General features: G+C 40.6%; 1 non-coding gene across 1 annotated transcript; it reads right to left on the bottom strand.

The window, feature by feature from the left end:
* Positions 1 to 7221: 7221 nt before the first annotated feature.
* On the bottom strand, positions 7222 to 7328 carry LOC122447712. Its single transcript, XR_006271362.1, has one exon. It is a non-coding gene; the product is annotated as a U6 spliceosomal RNA (small nuclear RNA).
* Positions 7329 to 10564: the final 3236 nt, after the last annotated feature.

Below are 10564 nucleotides of genomic sequence, written 5' to 3'. Positions count from 1 at the left end.
GTGGCCTTCATCTTATCACCAAGCTTAGTCTCCTCTGGGGGCCTTTAAATTTGCTCTCCTCACTGAGTCCCGGAGTTCTTCCCAGGTCTGGCTTCTCTACATCAAATACGCCTCATCTGCGCCACTCTAACCTCTGATGTTGGTTCCATATGTTTACAGCTTTATTTTGACGTCTTTGATGTCATCCAGTTCTATACCTCCCAAGTCCGAGGCAAAGTATGCACGTGTGTGTGAAGCAGCTTTACACAATAAGTCATTTCCAAATGTGAATAGATGCAGGTGGAGGATGTGGAAATGGGAGAGTATTGCTTACTTCATGAAGTTCATGAAATTTCAGGATGAATGAATCCCCTGGAACCTATTTTCATGCCATTAAAAACCACCAATGAGACTTCCTTGCCATCCAGTTGTTGAGACCCCACACTTCCACTGCAGGGGACATGGGTTTGATCCCTGGTTGGGGAAATAACATCTTATATGCTGCATGGTGGCATGGCCAACAAGAACAAAACCCAAAATCCCAGCAGCAACAATTCCCTCCCTCTGGGGTTAAGTCACTGAAATAGAGGGTATCCATGCCATGCAGGGGCTCCCCCATGGCTCAGCTGGTAAAGAATCTGCCTGCAATGAGGGAGACCTGGGTTCCATCCCTGGGTTGGGAAGATCTGCTGGAGAAGGGAAAGGCTACCCACTCCAGTATTCTGGCCTGGAGAATTCCATGGACTATTGACTGTCCATAGGGTCACAAAGAACTGGACATGACTGAGCGACCTTCACTTTCATGCCGTGTAGACAAAGGAGATTTGTCTACAAAGGCATTCAGGACTTTCTGAGCACATAAATTGAAAGAAAGCAAATTCGGGGACTAACAATATAGGGTTCATGTTATTTCTAAACCCTAAAAAATTCTGGTGGAAAATCTGATAACCCTCTGCCTGCTTAGTTGCTCAGCGGTGTCCAGCTCTTTGTGACCCCATGGGCTTTAGGCTGCCAGGCTCCTCTGTCCATGGGATTCTCCAGGCAAGAATACTGCAGTGCATCCCCATTCCCTTCTCCAGGGGATCTTCCTGACCCAGGGATCAAACCCACATCTCTTGCATCTTCTGCATTGGCAGTCACATTCTTTACCACTAGTGCCACGTGGGAACCCAAGGTAACCATGTAGATTTAGGTAAAATCTGATGCCCATTTTTGAGATGAGACATCTGAGACATGAAAGCATTAAGAAACTTGTCTGAGGTGCACAGACTTAGCATGTGCTGGAGTGAAGCCAAATGGAAGAATCCTATCCGCCACACCAGCGTCTAGGCGGACTCTCTTAGCCGCTCCGAACCACGAGCCAGTATCAGCCGGTGCAGATCTAGTCACCGTCTAAATCCACATGCTCTAAAGTCTCTGAGACGAATCAAGGTCGAAGTGAGCCTCTTTTCTGTGACATCTTGGAGAGCAGGTTGCTAATGGCCCAGAGGACACAGAAAAGAAAAATAAAAATGAAAGATAGCAAAAGCTGTGATTTCAAAGACGAAACATGGCCTGAAACAACTGCGTGCAATAACAAATCCTTTGTGGAAAAAATAATCTGCTCCACCAGATTTTAAGACTGGAGCATGTGAAAAGGCAGAATTATTTTTATTATAAATCTGCTACCTCGGGGGCCCCTTGGAGGGAACGGTGTAGCGCGCACCCTCTTGGGGGTGTGATAGATTGGCTGCACTGAGAAAGTGTATCACGCTTTCTGAAACAGAAGACAGCCCTTCAGGCACCAAGCCTCAGGAGGGCAAATAGTCTTCGCCTTCCATCTCTACATTCTGTTTCTTTTACTAACTCACTTGCTAATTTATTTCCAAGTTCTACTTAAAGAATGAACTAAAGCAAACTTAAATCATGCAGCTCAATTTAGGCATAATGGTCTCAAAACTCAAAAAAACCTTTTTTTCTATCTTTGAGAAATACTAAACTAAGTCAAAGGCTTCCCTTTGATTATTATAATTTTGGCCCTTTGGTTTCTTGTGTTCCTTTTCTAGCTGCTGAAATGTATTTTAAATACATCTTTGTTGAACTAATACTTTCATATTTTAGGTAAGCATGGCATGTCATATTTGATTGAACTGTGAGTCAGAGTCCTTAAGCCACACATATATCACAAGATTCTTTTATGCTTAAGCAACTCTAAATGCTTAGAGTGGATCAAAACAAAAATTGACATAAAAATATAAGTGAATTTGTAGACTTTTATATAAATTAATCTTAGTGCTCTATGTATTTCTTCTCTTCAGGATAATTTGAGTATTATCTTTATTATTGTTTTAGGAAATTAAAACAGAATCAGGATTGCAATTAAAATTTGTTTTAACCTTATCTCATAGTATACAAAAAAAATCAACTCAAAATGGAGTAAGGATAAGCATGTGAAACTCTAAGATTTCTTAAAAGAAATACTGGAGTGAGAAGCTTGAAGCCATTGGTCTTGGCAATGATTTCTTGGATATGACGCCAAAAATGCAGGTAGCAACGACAAAAATAGACAACTGGTTCTTCATTAAACTAAAAAGCTTTTGCACAATAAAGGAAACTATCAACAGAATGATAAGACAACCTATGAAATGGGAGAAAATATTTGCAAACAATATATATCTGTTAGGGGGTTGATATCCAAAATAAATAAAGAATTCCTACAACTCAACAGTGAAAAAAAAGTTACCTGATTTAAAAGGGACAAGGGATTTAAAAAGACATTTCTCTAGGGAGACAGACAAATGGTTAACATGCATATGAAAAGATGCTCAACATCACTAATCACTAGGGAAATGAAAATCTGACCTACAGTGAGGTATCACCTCACATCCATTAGGATGGCTATTATCAAGAAACAAACAGATAATATGTGCTGCTTAGGCTGTGGAGAGACTGGAATCCTTGCATACTGTTGATCAGGAGTGCAAATTTGTTTATCTGCTATAGAAAACAGTAAGAAAGGGTCTCAAAAAGCTAAAAAAGACCTACTGGTGTCTGGCTATATATTCCACACCTAGTAACATATTGAAAAAAGTTGAAGTCAGGATATTGAAGAGGTATGTGTGTTCCCACATTCATTGTAGCATTATTCATAATAGTAGAGATATGGAAATTGCCTAAATGTTCACTGATGGATGAATGGATAAAGAAAATGTCACGCACACACACAACTATAATTCAGCTTTTAAAAGAAGGAAATCTGTCATATATGACAACATGGATGAGCCTGAAAGACATGATGCTTAGTGAAATAAGCCAGTCACAGAAGGACAAACATTATAAGATCCCACTTTTATGAGGTATCTGAAATAGTCAAACTCATAGAAGCAGAGAGTAGGAAGATGGAGGCCAGGGATTGATGGGAGGGAAATATTGGGAGTTTTTGTTCAGTGAGGATAAAGTTTTAGTCATGCAAGATGAAAAAGTCCTAGAAATCAGCCGGATAGCATAGTGCCTTATGGTTAACAATACTGTACAAATTATGTTGGAGGGTAAATCTTGTGTTTAGCGTTTTTAAAACAAATAAACAAAGAAAAACACCCAAAAAACACAGGGGCAGGGCAGGGGGCAACTTTTAGAAGAGATGTTTGCTCAGTCACTCAGTCATGTCCAACTCTGTGGGGTCCCATGGACTGTATGTCGCTAGGCTCCTCTGTCCAGGGAATTTTCCAGGCAGGAATGCTGGAGTGGGTAGCCATTGCCTTCTCCAGGGGATCTTCCCTGCCCAGGAATCAAACAACATCTCTTGATTCTCCTGCATTGGCAGGTGGATTCTTTACCGCTAGTGCCTCCTGAAATGATAGATATTTTATTACCTTGATTGTAATGATGATGTATATGAGAATATCCAAATTCATTTAATCAGAAGTTGTACAATTTAAATATCTGTAGTTTTTTCTATCTCAGTTATATCTCAATAACACTGTTTTGAAAAAAAGGAATCTTTTTCAACCAAGAACTTTACAGCCAAAAGTAAGGAAGTTGGCAGAGAGACAATCGTACGAACCTTCTGAATATATTGACATTATAGGCTTTCTTTTACACATACATCTAGCCTTGAAATTATGGGATTTCCTATACTCAATTTCAGAATAATGCCCTTCTGAGAACTGCCTTAATTCAGCAGGATGGGAGGGGCTTCCGAATACTTAGGTAGAGAGAGGAGATCTTCAAATATTCAGCAGAGGAAGTGGTGGACCTTTATTTCTTGTAGCTGGCAAACAGTATTAAGGGCTAATAACATACTCTTTAAAGGGATCACAGTATCTGACCGAGAACAATTAAGGACCTATCATTTTGTGAGGGCTTCTACTTTGCTCTTCTTAACTATTGGCATTTAATGGTTAACCTCCATTTTGTCACTATGATGAATGCTCTTGATCTAATATGAAAGTACATATTATTATAGTAGCATGGCTGGTAGATGAACACAGTGATAGAGAATTATAAGGATGAATGAGTTTGACGGCAATGGATATAAAGGTACTTCAACTTCACTGTGGACCCCAGGTAACTGGTTTGGGGCTTGGGGCTGCTCATAAGATGCATGAAAGGAAACCTACTCAAGTTATGTGAGCAGATGCATCTGGGCACCCTCCCTGGAGGTATTGGTGGAACGACCTAGGGTCACAGTGATGACTATCCCCAAGCACGTTTGTTCCTTTGAAACATACAAGGCCATGGAAGTGTGACTCTCTAGTCCCTCATGTTTTCTTCACATCCTTGCTTTTCTTTCCTCTGTCCTTTTGTTTCCTTAAATTTGTACAGTGATTTTCAACTAACTATAGCATATATTGTTGTTGTTGTTGTTAGTCATTCCGTCGTGTCTGACTCGACTGCAGCCCTCCAGGCTCTTCTGTCCATGGAATTCTCCAGGCAAGAATACTGGAATAGGTTGCCATTTCCTTCTCCAATAGCATATATAATCCCTTATGATTTCACAGTTCTACCTCAAATTGTGATTCAAACTCACAGTTCTTTCCATTTTACCATAGCAGACTCCTCAGCTTAGAACTGGGTAAATTGCATATTTTACATTTTTTAAAAATCTGGATTAGGTGCTACCTTAAAATCTTTAATATCTAATTTGTTGTTCTTTCTCCTGCACAATGATATTAGTTGAGTTTTGCATAAATGCACATGAACACTTATTAAATCAAGATGTAATGTTTTTGATTGTAACTGAATCTCTTCTCTTTCATATACATATTTCAAAGGTGCATCTGTTTGTAAATTAAATGAAACATTTATAAGGGGGAAGAAAAATCAAAATCATTTTCACTGAAGAAATTAAAATATTACCAACTGAACGTTTTGACCTGCTCATCAAATAACCTTGACCCTGTGAAGTCTACTTTTCATTTTAGGGACATCCTAGAGATTGTCTTTCCCAAACCAGTCCTAAATGAGGAAATCTCAGGAGTTCCTTTGGGCACCCATCTCATGCTTTGGATGTGTGATTCATGTTGCTAAATTTCAAAGTGTTATTTCATCATGTGTCTCACAAAATATTACATTATCCTGATGACTCACTATTGTCAGTTGGAGGTTACCTCAGATTTAAATGATTTCATGCTGGCAGAATGTGCACAAGGCTTTTGCTTTTATAATTTTTCTCAATTTACTCCAGCAGTTTAGAAAGGTCCAGATGGAAATGAACATACCTAGCACTTAAAAAGAAACATTTGTATTGTTTATGCAGGAAGTAAGCCTCATCTCTTAATATACAGAGAAGGTTGTTTCCTTTTCTCTCAGAAGTTACAAATGAAATAAAATCTTGCATTTCCCTACAGTAGTTAAGCTGATACAGCAGATCCTCTGGTCTTAATTATTTATGGATGAGCCATGGAGAATGCCTGCCAAAGGTAGCAAAGGGAAAATAATGGCTGGTATTACACAACTGACCTTGAATCCAGCTCTGATTGAAATTAATTACCCAAAGTTTTAAAAATCTCAGCTTCATCTATTGGTGGTAATGTCCTTCTCTGGTGATAATGAATAGTCCCATTCTCTTACCATGAGCTTTGCTTATCATAAATATTTATTTCACAGAATTTGGTCTGTGTGATCCTTGCAGGGAAAACAGTATTAATTGACCTGATCTTTTTTTCTAATTCCTGTATATTGTGTTACCATAACATCCAGCCTTTGACATTCTATTTAAGGCCAGCTGTTCTTTTACAGAACAATTGTAAAAATTAGCTCAATTTTGGCTTGACCTCTAGACTCTTTTACCACTCTGAAGGCACACGCAGATTGTCTCCTGTCCTTTTCTTATATTTCTGTGTTGTCAACCTAGTATGCATTATGTGTGAGCCACTGGATAGAGGAAGTTATTATTCCTGTTAATTTCATTAGCTGTCAGTCTTCCATCGAAAGGAAATTTGACCAGGATGGAACTGATGCTAACTCATGAATAGGCAATCTGGTCTTTAGAGGACATTTGCTTTGAAGGCGCAGTGCCTTCTTCTATCATTTTTATGGGCCTGTTTAGTTTTTATATTTCGAGTATCCACAAGGATGTTGCCTCCAGCATCCCAGGTGCTATCCCCCAAGGTCTCCAGATCCGTGCATGTCTGGGATCAGATCATTGGTAGCTGGGGGCGAAAGTTTCCCCAGAGGAAACGTCACTGACAGAAAAATGGAAAGTGCCACACTGGAACGCTGAGAGCATTCATTTATAATAAATAGTAATTAAAGGGGGATTATTAGGGTGGCCCATTTACGACGTGAAAGTCGATGTTGTGTCAACACCTTATAAAGTCCCGAAACGTAATTCAGCTCAGCTATTTGCTCTGGGCTGAAGAACAAAGTTCTGTTCTAGGGAAGGGGCAGGCTTGCCGCTAGGTGTATTGAAAAGCCCTTCGTAACTGGTCTTCTGGCTTTAGTATTTATTTACATTTTTTCTGTGCTAGGTCTTTGCTGCTGCTCGGGTGTTTCTCTAGTTGAGGCCGTGGGGGCCCCTCTCTCGTTGCGGTGCTCGGTCACGTTGTGGGGCCTTGTCTTGTTGCAGAGCTTGAACGTCAGTGATTTCAGCTCTTGGGCTCCAGAGTGCAGGCTCTATAGCGCTGGCTCAGGGGCTTAGCGGCTGCATGTCGTGTAGGATCTTCCCAGATGAGTGAACCAACCCACGTCTCCTGTTTGGGTAGGTGACTTCTTCACCACTGAGCCCTCAGGGAAGTCCACACTTCTAGTTTTTTTTTTTTTAAAAATATGGAACGCTTCACGAATTTGCGTGTCATCCTTGTGCAGGGGCCATGCTAATCTTCTCTGTATCGTTCCAATTTTAGTATATGTGCTGCCGAAGCGAGCACCACACTTCTAGTTTTAAGGATTGAACAAATCTCTACCAAGGTTTAATACATACACTATGAAATGTGAGAGACTGTGAACTTGTCACTGGACTTTTTTCATAACCAATCCTGTTCCCTTTCAGAAGACATCACTAAAAAATAGACATAGTAACTTAACTTTTGGTTTCTGAATGTACCTCTCAGGCAGGGTGGCTGCACTCACAAACCCTTGTCAGAGGGGTCGGAGTCTGCCTTGTCTCTGCTCTCTGTGGTCTGTCTCTGCCCTTTTCTCTCATCCTTGTAACCCCCTGGCTTCCCCCATTACCAGAGCTGATAACTGTAACTTCAGACAAAGGCAGTCAGGCTCACCTTGATGCTTGTATTCAGTCACTCCCATTCTCTTCCTCGAGAACCTTGTGGAAACTAACACTCATCTACTTTTTAGCTTCCCAGCTTTGGGTTGGTGGGTGAGTACTCTCTGATGTGTTAACCATCAGGGGAGGTCAGAAGACTGCCTCTTTTTCTAGAGCCCAACATTTCTCTCACCTCCTGGAAGCATTTCTGATTAATTAAAAAAACTCTATCGAGTCCCATCACTTTGTGGCAAATAGATGGGGAAACAATGGAAACAGTGAGAGACTTTATTTCCTTGGGCTCCAAAAGCACTGTAGATGGTGATTGAAGCCATGGAATTAAAAGATGCTTGCTCCTTGGAAGAAAAGCTATGACAAACCTAGACAGCCAACCAAGGGCTGTGTAGTCAAGGCTATGGTTTTTCCAGTAGTCATTTGTAGATGTGAGAGTTATACCATAAAGAAGACTGAAGAACTGATGCTTTGAACTGTGGTGTTGGAGAAGACTCTTGAGAGTTCCTTGGACTGCAAGGAGATCTAACCAGTCAATCTTAAAGGAACTCAGTCCTGAATATTCATTGGAAGGACTGATGCTGAAGCTGAAGCTCCAATACTTTGGCCATTTGATGTGAAGGGCCAACTCATTAGAAAAGGCCCTGATGCTGGAAAAGATTGAGGGCAGGAGCAGGAGGGGATGACAGAGGATGAGATGGTTGGATGGCATCACCAACTTAATGGACTTGAGTTTGAGCAAGCTCTGGGAGATGGTTTAGGACACAGAAGCCTGGTGTCCTACAGTGCATGGGGTCGCAGAGTCGGACATGACTGAGCAACTGAACAACACATGGAATGGAACTTAGCACAAAAATGGTTGAGTAGCAAGTAGGTGGAACCTGGCATCAAATAGGTCTTGTTCTCCTTTTTCAAATTATAGACACTGTTCTTCATTTACACCAGTGGTCCCTAAGATTTTTGGCACCGGGGACCAGTTTAACGGAAGATAGTTTTTCAGCAGACTGGGAGGTGGGGGTGGTTTAAGGATAATTCAAGTGCATTATATTTACTGTGCAATTTATTTCTACTATTATTACATCAGTTGCACCTGAGATCATTGGGCATTAGATCCCCAAGGCTGGGGTCTTTGATTTACACATTAGATTACTCTGTGTCAATGGTAGAAGATTTCAGTTAAATAACTTAAGAAAGTTATCAACCCCAATTTTTATAGATATTCATTTGAAACTTGTAGAAATCTTTCCCTCCCTCACAGTTAAAATATCATTTAGTTGAGCTCCAATACTTTGGCCACCTGATGTGAAGAGCCAACTCTTTGGAAAAGACCCTGATGCTGGGAAAGTTTGAAGGCAAGAGACGGGGATCACAGAGTAAGAGATGGTTGGATGGCATCGCTGACTCAGTGGACGTGAGTTTGAGCAAGCTCCAGGAGATGGAGAAGGACAGGGAGGCCTGGCGTGCTGTGGTCCATGGCATCACCACCCAGTGACTGAACAACATGTGTGAGTCAAAGTTTCATTTAATTCATATTTTATTTTTGTACCTCCTCTATTCCAGGAACTTTTAAATTATTGGGAATATAAACATGACTAAGGCAGCAAATCCAAGTTCAAGCAGCTTTTTTACTAAAGAAGCCAACTACTACTGGATTTATTATTTCAAAATCCCTTATTATAACTAATTAAATAAATTAGGTTTAAGTTGCCTTTAGGATACGTACACAGAACGTCTACCCTAAAGAAAAATCCTGTGTACAAGTATTCCAGGAGGATTGTTAGGACCTTCTGTTTCCACATGGCCTTTCTTTGATTTGAAAAATGGCCTTTTTTTTTTTTTGTAACAGAAAGAAAAGTCATATCCGTGTGAAAAGATGTGGTAAGCTTTTCCCTACCTTCATTTCCCAAATAAGGCATTTGTGTTTATAAACTCTTGGGTTTGCACTCAATCCCTGTCATGCCTGACTCTTTGCAACCCCATGGACTGCAGCTTGCCAGTTTCCCTGGTCCATGAGATTTCCCAGGCAGGAATAGTGGAGTGGGTTGCCATTTCCTTCTCCAGTGCATCTTCCCGAATCAGGGATCAAACCCGCGTCTCCTGCATTAGCAGGCAGCTTTTTACCCCTGAGCCAGCAGGAAAGTCCACATAAACTCTGCTTCACAGCAGCTTAATCCAGGGCTGTTGACTGTGCCTACACCAGAAAAGAAGCTCAACCAACAAATCTAAGAAGGGTGGTGATTCAGTTTTTCCTCCAGTTTTATGGAAAGGGAAAAGAGTTGCTAATGGATAGAATATGTCTAGGAGGAAATGGATAAGCTTGAAATATCAGAGGTTCCTCAAGGGAAAAGATGCAAGGAAGCTAAGAGCAGAACAGCTGGTAAACAACAAAGGAGGGACAAGTCTGGAAAAAGGTGTGTAAAGGTAGTAAGTCTGGGACATTTGCTAGATGAGCTTGGCCCTGATGGATTCAGCGGCAAAATCAGCTTAGGAATTGGTGGATTTCCTGCTTTTTTTTTTTTTTCCTAATCACTGAAGTACAATCTATGGGACACATGATATTATGATGCTGTGCCTTCAAATGTTATATTGAACATCAAAAACTTTCTGATCATTTTTCCAATCATTAAACTTTTTCTTAAAATATTCATAATTTTTTCCTAAGAGAATAGCTAAAGAATGACCCAGGAAAATAAACTGGCTCAAGAATTCTTAGTTGGGATCCAAGCAAAGAGAAACAGGATTCTGACATGGTTCCTTGTCAGCCCTCCCACAAATAGAAGGACCCAGAATTCTTCATGACAACAATTTTAGACAAGAGTTATACACATGTGTTGTGGGTTAATGAGAGTGGAATTCACAGTACAGTAGAGTGGAATTACAAGGTGAGGTCTT

The sequence above is a fragment of the Cervus canadensis genome, chromosome 9, assembly GCF_019320065.1.
Source record: "Cervus canadensis isolate Bull #8, Minnesota chromosome 9, ASM1932006v1, whole genome shotgun sequence".
Lineage (NCBI taxonomy): Eukaryota > Metazoa > Chordata > Mammalia > Artiodactyla > Cervidae > Cervus > Cervus canadensis.
The sequence above is the reverse complement of the archived record's forward strand: the minus strand, read 5'-3'. Positions and strand labels throughout refer to the sequence as shown.